Source organism: Xiphophorus couchianus, chromosome 6 (assembly GCF_001444195.1).
Source record: "Xiphophorus couchianus chromosome 6, X_couchianus-1.0, whole genome shotgun sequence".
NCBI classification, from domain to species: Eukaryota; Metazoa; Chordata; class Actinopteri; order Cyprinodontiformes; family Poeciliidae; genus Xiphophorus; species Xiphophorus couchianus.
In genome coordinates this window covers 18,198,988-18,215,111 of record NC_040233.1, presented here as the reverse complement: position 1 = coordinate 18,215,111, position 16,124 = coordinate 18,198,988, and the positions used below count along the sequence as shown (strand labels likewise).

Genomic DNA, 16,124 nt, shown 5'->3' with positions numbered 1-16,124 from the left:
GGGTTTATTTTACTTAATTAGAGATTACTGAAATTTATAGTACTTAAACAAAACTTTTGAAGAACATGTCTGATCTGTGCTATACATAAAAGTGAAAGGAAAATATGGTCTGGTGATATATGTGCTTATTTTAAATGGATTTGAGTTGTTCTCCGTTGAAAATGTTCTGACAATGGGCTAAAGTATTTTGAAACCAATAGAAAACTTTATAGTGAGAATGAAGCATATTTTGGTTAATTAACTTGGGAAAAAATAATTATAGAAATTAAAAAATATTATTGCGCTGGCCATTTTCAGAGCATTAATTTAATGGAGTAAAACGTCTTAATAAATGTTTTGAAGAATCTGTTTTTTGATTAAGTATCACTAATCAGTAGAAGCACTCAGGGGGCCTGAGATGAGGGATTATAATGATTTTTCTAAATTTGATTTTTGTTTTGATTTATATCCATTTAAAACGATTTTGAATAAAACTTTAAATTCGACAGGCAAAAGACATAGGTAAAATTGGTATATTTTGAAAATGTCTGGATTTGTTCACTGATACATTGACATTATAATTTCTCCAGGTTTGTCTCTTTTGAATTTTGTTTGAAGAACGTATATAAAATGTTTTAGACAATAACAACCAGTAAGATCTCGTTGGTTCTATAAAAGTAATTGATACTGGACTGTTTAATTCATATTGATATTCATTTTTTGATGGTGAATGTAAGCTTTACGACTACGATCTTAAGCTTTTGTTATTGTTTTATTTCGTTTGTTTAATCCTATTTTTACAAGATTGGTTTAAGAAAAGATCTGCATTTGTTTAACATTCTGGCAAAACATTACTTTGGACACATGTCTTTTGAAGCAAGTGATTACAAGGTTTTGGCGTTTTCCACCAGTTGGAGGTATGATATGAAATAATTGAAACGTAGGTTGAATGGATCACATCCTACGTCGAATGTGCAGAACGAGACAGGTATGAGATCTGCTCACGGTTTTCTACATATAGACTGGATTGGAGTTCAGAGCTCTAAGTCTGACTCTGGAATTTACGGCAAATGCTGTTGTCTTAAGAGGGGGTGTGCAGCTGCTTGGAGGAGCGGTTTCACATTTTTTCAAAGATAACAGCCACAGAGCCACGAGCGGGGAGGATTCACTCGGACACGAGTGAATTGAAGATATTTGTGTGGTATACACAAATGAATGATGCTTTTGGAGACTCTTACATCTGCTTTCTCATTTCAGTTTGCTGTTGTTCTGGTGCCTTCTGGATGTGATCTCCTTCAAAGTCTGCGTTATTTGATAAAGAGTAAGAAATAATTCTCCTGATGGAAAATGACAAAGCAAAAAATTGTTTTTCAGTGAACCCATTGTTTGATTATGATGATATTACAGAATGTTGTAAGTGTGTTTCTGATGCTAATGAAACTTATGTTGAAACAAAATGTCTGTTTTATAAACTGGTGTCGGGTCACGTGGCAGGATCTTGTTTTCTCAGGACGAGATTTCACCTTCTTTTTGAAACTCACTGTTATATTGGCATAATAATCCAATTTTCAGTGAGCTACAGCCACTCAGGTGGGAAACTTGAGGTTTCCATCCGAGGAGGTTCAGGCTGCAAGAGGATCATCATTAACTTTTTATTGCGTGTTTTCGTTCGTTGCGAACTCTGAAAAGGACTTTCGTTTTTGCGCGCATATTTTTGAACATTTCCTGACGAAGACGCGTATTTTGTTTTTCAGAGACTATCGATGGACATAAAAAAAAAAAAAAAAAACAGAAAAAGACGAGCAACAGATTGTACTTTTGTGTGTTTTTCATTTTGACAGATTGTAATTTTGTGATGTATGTTGTCTTTTAAGTTGCAGAGCATTTCTTATTAATTTTTTGTATATGTCCCTGTTTTATTTTTTGTTTCATATTTTGGGTTTTTTGTTTGTTCTGTGTTTTGGTTGTGTATTGCGCGGCTTGATAGATTTTTATTGAGGTCTGTTGTTTTCAGACCTCAACAGGGGGATTGTAAAGGAAAATGATTAGTTAAGTGCTAAAATACTTACAACATGTGTAAAGGAATATTAAGCATTTTTATTGGAAAAACAGGCTTTGTGTGACCCTTTGAGATGGCCCAAGGAGACAAGCAGACGCCTTCCACTGTCTGCTTAAAGAGCACACAAGGGCCATAAAGTAGCATCTCCATGGAAACGGCAGCTGGAATGTGGGACGTCAAAACTCCAGGGGAGTCTGCGAGATTTATCTCAGGACTTCGGTGCTGGGGACAGTCGTACCCAGTACCTCTGAGATTAAGTGTTCTTCCCCTTCTGGCTTGACGGAGACCAGACGCCCGTTCGAGTTGGGTGTAAAGGGGGAGACTTCTCAGGTTTCTCTGGGGGCCGAAACAGGTCTCTGATTGGTTGAATTACGGAACGCCTTCTTTGCATATATTAAAGTGAGGAAACGCCTAGTCAGTATAAAGTACAATGTAACGCTAATACAGGGAGAGAGTTTTTCCATTTTTCCTCTCCACGTTGGGCGCCGTTGTCTGTCTATATGTTCTGTGTTCGTTTGTCTATCCCTTGTGTGTCTGTTATTTTATGAGTTAATGCATATCTCTGTATCTCTGCAGCTTTGTTGTTCATCGCTTTCTATGAATTAAACTCTGTGATCTGTGACGTCAACACGCTGTGTTAGTTTCGTTTTAGCAGGACGCCGCCACTCGCCAAGGACTCGGGAGAGAAAAGAGGAAAGAGCCAAAGCTTTTTGTCCAAAGCTAGCATTAAATGATCTTCTTCTTCAACACAGGGTTAAAGACGACTCCTAGGGGTTGGGCGTTGAGGTTAAGGTTGAGTTATCTGAAAGACTGAATCATCTCCTGCTTTTTTGTGGGATTAGAGCATTGTCTGTCCTCACCAATTAACCTCCCACTACCACCAATTATACTCAGTCACTGATTAAGTTAAGTACAGGTCATACATGACAATGAGTAATATGAATTGTGAAACATCCATAGAAAATTGCTCACATTTCTTTGCATTATTATAACTAATACAGTTACTCAAATCTGTTGCTCAAAACTTGGATAAAGTAATATTAACCTCAATAGAGCCAAATTCTGAATATCTTTTGATGAGAAATCTGATCAAGCTTTATTAAGGTGCTTTATGCTAATGAAGGAGGTAAAATCGGAGCAACATATTGTGAGAAATGTGTACTTTACTGTCTTGCGGGGCAGAAAATAAACTCCTTTTAAGGGAAAAAATGTAACTGTGCCGGAAAGAATCATGATTAAACTATATTTGATTGCAGATTCTAATGCATTACATTCACCCAGGATCTTGCACATTACAAGCTTCATCAGAATAAATATGTTTATTCTGAGGAATAAACATATTTATTCATCAGAATGAGTATTCTGATGAATAAATATCAGATATAGTTGAATTAAACTAATTCTGCAAATAAGATTTCCTCCATCGTGATGTATAAAGCTCATTACAAATGATTGCAAACAGTTGATGATAGCTGTTGGGCGAACATTTAGTGGGTTTTGGGAGAATTACTTTCTTAAGTAAGGCTAAACTAGTTTGGTAGCTTTTAATCTTAAGAAGTGAAATCATAATTTCAAAAGTACTTTTTGAACTTAGTAGTTTTATCTTACTAATGTTATAATTTGTTTAATGATTTAAAACATTTAAATGAGACAAATTCAAAAGGGAACAAATCTGCTAGCGGAGCCAGAAAATTATTAAGAGTAAAATGAAATCCTCTTGAATGTTTTAGTGGGCCATGTATTGTATAACATACAATAAAACAAACTGATTCAAACCCTGTTCCATGGAATGATCATTTTCCAGTGTTTCTGTAAAATCAGTCTAAACCAGGTCAGTTCCAGACTCTCAACTGTTTATTTTGGCGAGATAAATATAATGAGAAGAAAGCTGAAAACAGCCTGGTGCCAAGTTACAAAACCAATCAAGTTCAGTTGCGAGAGCCAAATAATGTGATGAACACTCTCAGAGAAAATGACTGTGGAGCAACAAAAAGAGCATTGTCCATGTTGTTTGACAAACTTCAAAACAAGAGGCGAAACACAATGCTCTGACCTCTGAGGTTATACACACAAAGGAAGGAGATTTTAAACTGGTCCTAATTGTCACATGGCTTAAATTCCACCATAAACAAGAACATGTGAAGAACAGTCACTGTCATGTAAAGAAGATAAGGCCATTTGTACGTTTAAAGCCATGCTGCACCTCTGCTGTGAGCACATACACTATGCCAGATGAAGGTCCAGATGAAGGTCCACATACAGAGTGAGGATTCATATTTCTAATTAGATTGAGCCAGCTGTTGTGTTTGAATTTAATGATAGATGCTAATTTCTGTAGCCTCTAAAGTCTCTTCATCTTCATGCTTCAGTTGCAAACTCGCTCTGAGAATTTTCTTTGTCAAAGCTTCATTATGGTCTGTTAAATTGAAAGAGATAAAGGGATTTTCCTTTTGCACAACCGGTGACACAGAGCAATACTTTACTGCCTCATAAAATTATTTGGGACATTTGTTAATGATCCTCACACACAGAGGGGAACATCATCAAGATTAGCACCCAACCATATCAGCTATTGTGATTGGTGCCTAACCTAAAAGTAGATTATGTGTATTTAAACAACCTTGGTTTGACTGCCCTTGCAGCATTATTTTGTTGATTTTCCGAATTTAACTGTAACTGAGTGTCCAGTTATGGAGCTGCTCTAAGTTATTTTATGCTTATTCAATGATTAGCCAGGGGTGTGAAAACCATCACATATCCACAAGTCATAAAATGGGATGTGAGAGGAGCCACGTGTGTGGATTGGTAGAGACAGCATTCTTGAGACAGAGCCAAGTGAGAAATCTCCACGATGGCCTCCTCCCATATTGTGTAATCAAGCTTTTCGATTATACAAGATGGGAGGATTTAAAGTGTTTGCATGTCCAGTTACCTGATCTCCTGAGAGCATTGACCACATTTTTGAAAATACACCCTTCAACTGCAGTACAGTAAAACGTTATAAAATGTGCACATTTTTATTAAAAGAAATTTAAATACATGTATTTTTAGTTACTTTTAAAGGCACTCACCACTGACCTCATTTTCAAGCCTCACAATCTCTTTTTGTTTTGAGTTTGGTAATCTAGTGGTTGTGTTTTGAAATGACTGCAGCCGTTTCAGAGCTGCTTTGTTTGGGCTGGTGAACAATGAGTTACGATGATAAAAGCTTGGAGGAATATAAGTATAAGAATTTCCATTCAAAGACCAGGAACTTGAGCTTATAATGGCTAATAAACAATAAAAACATGAAGGAGAAAGTATGCCACTGTATTGAGCCATTGGAGGCAAAATTTAATTTTGCTTTCAATTTTTAAATATTTGTTATGCATCCAGAGGGAAATTTAAGGTGATATGAGGCAAAACTGGTACCAACCCATTCACATGCAAGGGAAAGTGACAATGGATTGGCCACATTAAATTTGCCAAATTCCTGGGGAAAGATAATAATGCACTGACCAAAACAATAACGGACTAATAAAGAGCTTGTCTAAAAATGGAAACCCATAAAGCATTTCTGTGAAGAGAAGAATTTGCATTCTTGGAGCTGAATAATTCATTGCATCATTTTGGGAATATGTAGCCAACCACACATACATGCTGTGTAGGAAAATCTTGCACTTTTAATTTTTAAATTATAGCACCTGAAAATAGAAGATATGATAATTTGAGATGTTCTTACTGGCCCAAATGCACAGTCCTTTAATTTCACTGTTTATGTCGTTGTGACTAATATTTTAATACATTAGTTTTCTAGTTTTGCAGTCATGGCTGCAGTTTATTTCTAGGACTTTCGAAAGACAAAAGCTGTTCTCTAACACAAATTTAAGATCCCCTTATTAAAATTGCAACATATTTCTGGTTTACTTACATCTAATTATGAAACTTGCAGCATTTCCAACTTTGATTTTTGAACTGCTGGCACCATATCGAAACACACATACAGAGACTCACATGCCTGCACACACGCGCGCACCCTGAATAATTATGTAATGCTGCAGGGAGGGCCTGTGTTGAATCCTGGCCACCACATTCACACGGAAACTGTGCTGCCTGAAAGAAACTTGCAGACCCTCATCAACAAGAAGTAAGCAGGAAATAACAATACTGATAGTTTAAATAAAAATCCAGATGCATAAACAAACCAAAAAAGTTCATTCAAGGTGAAATAAAATGTCACATCCTATTTCTTTTGTTATATTACTGTATATTCACTAGTATAAGAAAAGTAAGTTCTAGTAAGACTATAAATATCAGAAAAGTCTTGAGTTAATTTAGCAGAAACTGAAAAACATTGAAAAAAGATATTTTTTAATCAGAACAGCAATTATATTCACACAGAGTTGCGAAATCAGATTTCTCGCACAGTTGGATACAGCAGTGAGAAGTCTGAATCCTTAAATCTGGTCAGTCACAAGCTCTGAAATGCACATTATCAACTAAAATGAGGCAAGAAACTCACTTTACCCTCAATGTAAACTACTAAATAACATCATATTTTTACTGAATTTTTAGCAGTGTGTAACATAAACCATGGACAAAAATACTAAATAACATGTAAATATTGTCCTGGCGTCTATAGTTCATTTTCTGCAACATGTACCCAAGCCTTTGTGTCAGCATGCAGAATACACATGTTGATCCACCAATCTGATGACTGACCGGTAGACCAAATTCACTTCAGGGAGCAGATGTGCTTCACTGACATGCCCCTAAAAAAACAATCACATTCCAACATGGCCTGCAGTTGAAGTCCTCCCAGAATATTTATTTCTGTCATTTTTTCCCCTATTTGTTTCTAATATACAAAAGCAAAACAATTTTTTTTAAATACTTTGTTTTTAGAGGTAAAGGAAAGAAACAGGCCCAGAAAAAGTAAGTGACATATAGAGCTCTCTATCTAATCTGACAGAGTTTGAGAATTCAATTCTTTTTTTTTTTGCAAAAAAGAATTGGGAATGATTTCAGCCTTTATGTGTGCAAAGCTTTTAGAGAAATAAATCAGTATATTTTGCTGCTGTAATTGCAGCTACATGTGGTTCACGAGGGTGAAAATAAATGAATGCCACACTTTTTAAAAATATTTCTTGGTAAAAACAAAAAAGTATCATTTTCTTCTCGCTTCACAATCAGGCACTATTTTGTGTTGTTCTTTCACATAAAATCTTAGAATCTCCACTGAGGTTTGCAGTTTAGCAAAATAAAAACCTTTAAAATAGAATGAATACTTGTGTCAATGTAGGTATGTTTTGTGCATAAAAGAGACAAAAAAACAATATGGGGAGAAATATTTTATTTGCTACTTTTTTGTCCATATTTCTGCCTCTCAGACCAGCTCTTTTTTACCACATTATACACTTAGCATGCTCTAGAAATGGTTCAGATTATTTTTTCTGTATTGTAACACAGATAGAACAGAAGAGCTCATCTTCAGTTGACAGCAGGTAATTATACAGATGTGTATCCCTCAGCAGCTCTTTCCAGTACACCTGAAAAACCAAACAACAGGACAGGCACATCCAATATGTACAAATGAAATAGCTTGCTAGTTCTCATTTTCAGCACAATGAACTACTGGGCCAAAGGACAGAGATGAGTTGATTCCGCTTCCTGCCTTGTTGATCTGCAAACATACAGTATATCAGCAGAGAACATCTCTTGCTTTCCTGGCTGCACATCAGCCAGAGCATACCAAGTCAATCTATTGTACGAGGCCTCTGTGAAATGGAGGAATCATCTGCTAAATTAATGACTAGGGAAATGAAGGAATGTTTTGATTAACTCACCTCAATAAGGCGTCCCACCCCTGCAGGGAGCCCAATGATTAGAGGCATGTTCCTGTCAAGATACTAAATTTTATCAATGCAGGTGGGACTCTTAAGTCAAAATCTTCACATGGACTGACTCCATCTAAGAAAGAAAAAAAATGTCAATGGGTTCTTTTATCAAAGTCAGTTGTGATCTGGATGTTTTCTTGGACTTCATGAGATGCATAGAAAAAAAACCTAACAGATTAAGCACCAGTGGTGCAAAGCCTGCAACGAATTGACTTTATTTATCTGCCTGATTCACTACATAAGTTACTGCAGAGGTCAGCACATGCTTTCATCCTATGAAAGTCTTTGATAAAAGAAGGCCTGCCTCTGCTGCACACAAGTACAGACCTCAATAATTCACAGTTATTAGTAAATCACCAGTTGTCAGCAAGTAAGGCAGTCTTAAATGCTACAACACGACCCTTCCACATAACCAGATTAGACTGACTGCATTATCCCCAAATTCCACCCAGTCCAAGCATTAAATGTAATTTATCAGAAAAAGCATGAGTCTGAAAAATTGGATTCACTTGTTGCTTGTTAACACCAAGCAAATGTGTTTGTTTCTAGAATAAGACCATACACAAAGGCCCTGCCAGCTACTGCACCCACCATCTGCTCTATCCATGTAGCACCAGGCTCCGAGGACATTGTCCCTGCCAGTCATAAGCAGATTCAAGTTAATGCAAGGATTCAAATGAGCTCCACTAAGCAATCCCAGTTTTATCTCTTACCGTCTCCCTGAAAAATAATCGCATCCATTGAACTTTCCCACATTTTGTCAAGGTAAATCCACGAATTTTATTGTTTCTTAGAGGGTTCTATATGCTAGGCCAACACAAAGTAGCAAAGATTTTGAAGTGAAAGGAAAGGATACATGTTATTGTAATCTGAATAGTGTGGTGTAAATCTGTATTAAGCCCCACTCTGCCATTTGGTGCACATCTCTGCCATCTTTATTTATCTAGACTGAAACATTTGTCATTTATCTTTATTAAGGAATAATTCCTTTGTCAGATGTTCCTGCCAAAGTACCATCCCTACAGCATTATGCTGCCACCACCATGTTTCACTGAGGGCATGGTGTTCTCATGGTGACATGCCATTTTAATTTTCATCCAAACGTAGAATACATGTAGGCCATAACTCTAGATTTTGATCACATCCACCCTTTACCTCACCCTTTTGTACAAATTTCTGTGTTTAAATTCTATTCTTCACCAGAAAAGCTTCACATTTTAATCTTGCACATGGAAACTTAGAAAATGTTTAACCAGCAGACCTTATGTGACATTTGCGTGTCAAAGTGCACAGAGGCACTAAATTTGGTTGTACCTGCAACCGGACACTGTGTGTAACACTGACCTGCCCTCATCCAGCCCAACTAGAAAAACTCTACCTGATCAGGAAAGTCAAGGCATTTGCATTTCAGAACCTGTCCTTTGTTTCTCATGCTCTGTTCAGTACTTTTCCAGTTTAGCTCAAGGCTGAGATGCATTTTACTATTATTCACAGCTTATGTAAAACCAAACTAAACTGTTGTTATTACTCGTTAACCTTGTAGATTAGAATTAAAAGAAAAAAAAAGAGTTTAATACACAACTAATGATTTTATCTGGGTGTTCTTTTGAGTTAATAGCAAAACATATTGTAAGGATTAAAAAAAGTTAAAAACCTTGACTGCACTAGTAGGTAGGAGACTTTAATTGGAAAAGTACTGCAGTGATTCAGAGCAGCTGGCAGCAAGTTAAATAACACTAAGTAACTCAGTGAGCAGCTTCTCACGTCTTAAGCAACCATCTCACTTTAGCAGACAATGCCAGGATTTAGTGGGCTTGAATTGTGAAAGAGTTGTTCAGAAACCACGAGACACTGCTTTCACACACTGACTGTCCACAATAGAGCCCAGAAAATAAATCCCATTGAGAATGTGTAGGATGTGTTAAAGAACATCTCATGGTCTGATTCTCCTATCACCAAAACAGAACCTTTTGTGAAAACTGTACGCAATTCTAGGTGTACATAGATGCTGAGGAGTTGCCCCCTTTATTAGATTTATTAGCTTTTTATCAAGGCTAAAAGGCTTTTCAAAGAAGGCAGAGAAGATTGATCTCTGTTAGAAGATGCAAAAGCTTTGCAGTCGTCATTTATTTCTTGCAATTTCAACAAACTTCAAATATTTTCTCTATTGAGAATAAACATTTTCAATCATTCTTGACTCCAAAAAGGCATCTTGACAATCTCAGTTCATGCTTAAAGTCTTGTCAAAGGTTTTTTTTTCTGTCCTTATAGCTCAAATTCTATTTTTAAGCATATGTTGTGCCATGCTGACTGCATTGAGGCCAACATCAGTCATTTACCGCTGGAAAGAAAATATGACCTTTTGAATGCATGACAAGGAAACCAGACTCCTGCTCTGCCTTTCTGCGCAAAAGAACCTGTGGGGTAAAGGGCCATGCCACTTCCTGTCTTCCTTCCTGAGAAAAGAATGAGAAACCTTTTAAAGCATCACCTTTGCCGACACAGCATTGCATGTCTACTTTTCCTTTTCCTACAAACAGGCTCTAACTTGAGTATTTTGTTGCACATCTCTGAATTGTGCTCTGCTTTATCTTGTCCTTCTATTTTTAGATAAACGGTCATTTATAAGTCTGCTTGAAAATGCTTTAGTTTTGTGATAGCATAAAATTGAGTAGGTTTAAGTTTTGCTATTTCATAGTCAATTGTAGTTTGGGTGGCTGGTTGGCTGGCTGCCTGCCCAGGATGTCGCATCACTTGGGGCGCTTGGTGTCACAAGCACTTAAAAAAAAAAGTGTCCTCTGAACAGGTTTTCTGTTGCCTAATTTGGAAATGGGTGACACCTGTGTTATATAGTCTCCCCTAATACCTGCTGAGATTAAGTGGGTGACTAAGTTTCCCGTGTAATGCACACTCATAGCTTGTATTTGATCTGCCAACAAGAATATCTCTCTTTTTCTAAACAATATCCTCGTCTGGATGGCTATATTAGGAGTATTTTGGACGTTTGCTTTCTCCTGCTATATTGTTGTGGTTCTGCTGTTGGTTCTGAGTTCTACTTTAACTTCCAGATTATTTTTTTCTAATGTAACAGAAAATTGACATCAACCTGAAAAAACTATCTACACAGTTGACATATGGTGGTAACAGCATCATGCTGGGGGGTGTCATTCTTCTACATAAATGGTTGTTTATATCAGTGTTACCATCTCTTCAGCATAAATGAGACCTGTCTTAAAATGAATATAAATGCAGTAAAATCAATATGGGAGTGAGAATGAGGACAGTTCATGTGAGTGGCACCGTGTGATGGAGGGGCAGAGGGGACACGAATAAAGTCTCCACTGCATATGGTCTCATTGTTTTATTGGCAGCCTGGGCAGCCAGTGAAGACACAGAATGTTATTTGCAAACAGTTGTTTTCTGGCCAAGAAAGAAAATAAAAGAGCTATTCTGTCTGCCACCACTTTGAAACAACAATGGATTTGGCCTTTGCTGACAAAATTATGGCAAATTAATAAGAATGACTCTTGAAGAAGAAACCTGATCTTCTGCTTCAGAGGGTTTAAATTGTATTGAGTGTCTAACTCTACAAAAACCTTAATTTTGACATATTTGTTTGTTAAACCACTATTTTTTATTTGCTTTTAATCAAAGTTTTAAACAAATATGGTTTAGAAGCACTGCATGGTTATTGATACAAATCACAACGAACAATGACAGAAACAACTTTTTCTGGTTAAGCTTTGCATGAACCTTTCCCAGCTAATCGATTAGTCCGAAGGGTGGCTTTCATCTAACTTGGTGAGAACCTCTCTCTGGTTAAGGGAAGAATTTCAGAGCTTATTAAAATTGACTTTGATCTTTTTGCCAGTAGGAGCACCTCATCGTGTCCTCACCCTGCACTCATCCATAATTTTCATACCCTGCCAATTTCAGATAATAAAAATACGATTCGCGAGTCTAAATCAACTCTTGCAGATGCACAAAATGTTTTGAACGTGATATACTGTAGCTATAGATTGGGAATATTTTTAAGTAATTAAACAAGGCAGAAGTGGACAAACGAGAAATGAATAATCAAAGTGAATGCTTTCTGTCAAGCAATGTAAAATGATACTTACAATTTTAATGATGTGCCTTCCATATGCTGAAATGGATGAAAATATGTTAGAATAGCATGATGAGAAATCTATGTGTCACACTACATAGTGGTGTTCATTATATCCATTTGCTGCTGGTAATCCAGAGTCCAGGTCAGGAGTTTGTGCAATTCGAGGCCAGAGAGCTCAGTACTGCTTTCAGGTGTTCTGTTCAGAAAAAGCCAAGCTACTGACTTTGTGTGTGTGCAGTTTTCCTTAAATAAGGCTCTGATCACATATTATCTAGCTATCACTTATTTCCATCACATTTTTTGCAGAACTGTTAATGGTCTGTTACCACCCATGATGACATCAAGTACTCTTGTAAAAGACAGCGCTTGCATTCATTCACAGATCATTCACCAAAACCTCTGAAGATTTAGTTCTATCACAACAGTGGATAGTATTCAAACCGGTCATTAAATTTGAAAAAAACATATAAAAATTATAGGACTTTTTCCTCTTATGAAATGTAAAAATCTGAGAGGAGGAGCTGAAGGACCCAGGCTCTTTGAAAATGAATGCTAAAATTCTAAGAAAAGTGCCACTTCCTTGAAACCAGGCAGTGTCAATACAAAACAGTAAAGGCCCAGTCACAGTATTGGCGTGAATCCCTAGAAAGTTGCCTCCTGGAACGTGTACTGCAGAAAGTGACATGATTATGAATCACACGACATGCCTATAATAAAAACAATCAGAGCTTTCATCCCACTTTTCCCTGTTATTTATTTGTTTATTTATTAGTGCCTTTATTGCGGACCAATTGGCTTCGGCTTCATGTTTCAACACAGATGAATTTAAAGAACACGAGATATGCAAAGGTGGAAACAGAGCAATAAAGATAGATCAATCAATTGATAAGCAGCTTCAGCAAACAGTATTCTCAAACAATGGAAGAAAAGTTTTTTACACCTGTGGAAAGTAGAAAGTAGAAGGAAATGCTTATCAAATATTATATGGTATGCTGAAGGTATCTCCAAACTTAGATTAATTCAAGATGGGCCTAAAGTTAAACTTTTATTCATTTAGTGCCTCTGAAAGACATACATATTTTTCACATTTTATCACAGTACAACCAAAAACATTTATTTGTTTTTGTGAAAGAAGTACTTGGTTTTCAAAGTTTTGACAGTATCTGAAGAGTGTGGCAAACATTTTCATTCAGTTTGCCTCAGTCAATATTTTGTAGAGCCACTATTTGCTGCAGCTACTGCTGCAAATCCTTTGGATCATCTCTACCAGCTTTGCAATTAAAAAGTGAAATTTGCATTTAAGGGGTTAGATTTTTGCTCTTTCTTATTTGAAAAACAGCTTAAGCTTACTCTTATTGAGTGGAACGATTATATAAAGATAGACTTTCACACCTTTTCCACTTTGACCGGGCCATTCTAACGTATTTATACTTTGATCTCAATCATTTGATTGTACCTCTGGCATAATATTCAGGGTCATTGTCCTGTTGGAAGGTGAACCTCTGAGCCAATACAAAGTTCCTAACCAATCCATCTGTAACTTTAACTTGTCCTTTAACTGTCCCTTTTGAAGAAAAGCAGAAGCGAGGAAGTTTTGATTTAATCTGACCACATGTTTTCTCTGTGGTTGAGTTGGCTTTCACAACAGGGATTAGAACTTGGAATCCAGAAAAACTACCTTAGCAACTACTTTTTAGACTCCTATTCTCCCAACCCAGAAAAGGAATTAGACCAGAGGAAACTTACTTATTTATACTTATCTACCAACCCTGAATAGGAGTATCCAGAGATTACTTACTTACACTTATCTAGCAAACCAGAAGTCCAGAGGATACTTACTTACTTACTTACTGTATTTGGCAACCCAGAACAGGGATTAGAACTTGGAACCCAGAAAAACTATCTTAGCAACTACTTTTTAAGCTCCTATTCTTCTAAACCAGAAAAGGAATTAGACCAGAGAATACTTACTTATACTTATCTACCAACCCTGAATATGAGTATCTAGTTTATTTACTTTGGATCAACATTATTAGCTGTTTCTTCTTTTGCTCTTTCCTTTGGTTTGTTATTTTGTTTGTATTTCCTCTTAATTCATGTAAAGCACTTTGTATTGCCTTGTTGCTGAAAATGTGCTATATAAATAAAATTACTGTTACCTTTTACCATAAACACCAGCTCTGTGGAGGACTCGACTAAAAGTTGTCCAATCAACAGATTCACATTCGCAGCAAAAGTCTCTTGGCTGCTTTTCTGACTGAGGTTCTTGTTGTTAATCTTCCCTTAATATATTGAGGTTTATGGTTTAATTTCCACATTAACTTTTTCTGTGTACAACATTTTATATCTTCAAACTGCAGGAAATGAAAACAGTTTAAGAGCATTTAACAAGGTAAAGAAAAGGAAAAATGTGTAAGCTCTTTGGTTAAAAGCAGGGTGTCATGGTTTAGGTTATGAGAAGCCAACACAACCATAAAAACAGATGATTGGTCAGTGAGGAGCAGATTTCTACGAGCCATTTTGGGAACCAAGTCAATTAACCTATATTCTTCAGCTTTTCTTCTTACTTTTAAAAATAAGAACATAAATAATAGAATAGTTCAGCCCAGGGAAAAGGCATCCACTTGTATGGGTTGTCACAAACCAAGCATGTAATTGCCTTCCTGAAGGGTGTGAAGGAAAACAGGCAGACATTAATGAGACAGCAATAGAATGGGCAAAGCTATCCAAGCATGGCGCCCTTTTGCTTCTGAAAGGAAAGGGAATGTTACCCAGTCATACATGTCCTTCTTTCATCTTCTATTTTCTTTAAATGTCAATACAAGGGAGCATCACTTTTAGTTTTTTGGAGTAACAAATGTCAGTTGTTGCAAACATTTTGGCTTTGTTGAAGCATTAAGTGTGGAGCATTCATCTGCTTTTCATTGTATCTTGGAAATGGAAATGTGATTTCTATGCAGCTGTTACAACAAGATCCAGTTTATTATAGTTTTTAATTTTTTTTATTATAGTTACAAATATGAAGATAATTGTTTTTGCCCACAACATTAGATAGTACAAAATGTTTTGGGACAAAATGAAAGTTTTATTGTTTTTTTTTTTTTTTTTCATTTACGTTTAAGGGTTTTACCATTGACAAACAAGGTCATCCTTGTGCCAAAAAACAAACATCAAACTTACTCCATTTTATATTTTTACAAATAGAGTGAATGATTCATAAATGTTAGGCAGTGGTTTAAAGAATATCTAATAAATCAGGCTCAGGTTTGATTTTGAGATGTTTAAACTTAGTTCAGACTATTTACATAACTTAGAAATAGCCCTTGAAAGGAGACTTCAAAGTAGATGCAACATAGCATCTATGCTATGCAATCTATGGATAGCATCTATGCATAGCATAGATGTATAGCAATCTATGCATAGCATCTATGCATTTACATGCATACATGCATAGATGTATCTATGCATCTACATGCATATATACTCAAAGCTATTAGTCAGAATACTTTGAGTATGTATCTTGCCTGTCCTTGTTTTTTTGTTTTTTTCCTATGGGGCAAAATACTCCTAGCATTAATAATTTAAAAGTGGTTGGAGCTTCTTTGGTGCTGTTGTAATGAAGTGCTTTTGCTAAATGAGCAGTTTGTATGAACATTGTCAACAAACTGTGCAATTCAAAAACTGCTTCCATTTTTACTACAAAATGAGAGCAAAAATGGAACCAACTTTATTTCTGAGGCTTATAATTTACCAAAAGTTTAAACAATCCTAGTATTGTTTGTAGGCTGAACCTTTGGGAAAGTAGCAGAAGTTGCAGTAAAGTGGTAGCTTTAATCATTAGTAAAGAGCAGTTTTTTTAAGTAACAATTTTGCAGTTTGGTAAAATTTCATCTAAATTCTATGTATTCCCACACATGTCCTATAAAAGGTTGGAGCTTAACTTGTAGCTTCCACAAATGAGTGTTGAACACACACAAAGTAAAACAGGATTATTCTTGAGATTGTGGTTCAGTTTTAAATGCAAATAACTAAGTATGAACATATTATCCAACTTAAGGTGCACTTCATACCTCTCTATGCACTCTATCATGGAGTCTAT

General features: G+C 36.2%; 1 long non-coding RNA gene across 2 annotated transcripts; it reads right to left on the bottom strand.

The window, feature by feature from the left end:
* Nucleotides 1–7,355: 7,355 nt before the first annotated feature.
* Nucleotides 7,356–13,086, bottom strand: LOC114146433 (uncharacterized). Of its 2 annotated transcripts, XR_003595897.1 has the most exons (4): nt 12,036–12,413; nt 10,274–10,370; nt 7,864–7,987; nt 7,356–7,700 (listed from the first exon to the last, which is right to left on the bottom strand). It is a non-coding gene; the product is annotated as an uncharacterized LOC114146433 (long non-coding RNA). The 2 variants fall into 2 exon arrangements; XR_003595896.1 differs by having other exon boundaries at nt 7,864–10,370; nt 12,036–13,086.
* Between the last annotated feature and the right edge of the window lie 3,038 nt (nt 13,087–16,124).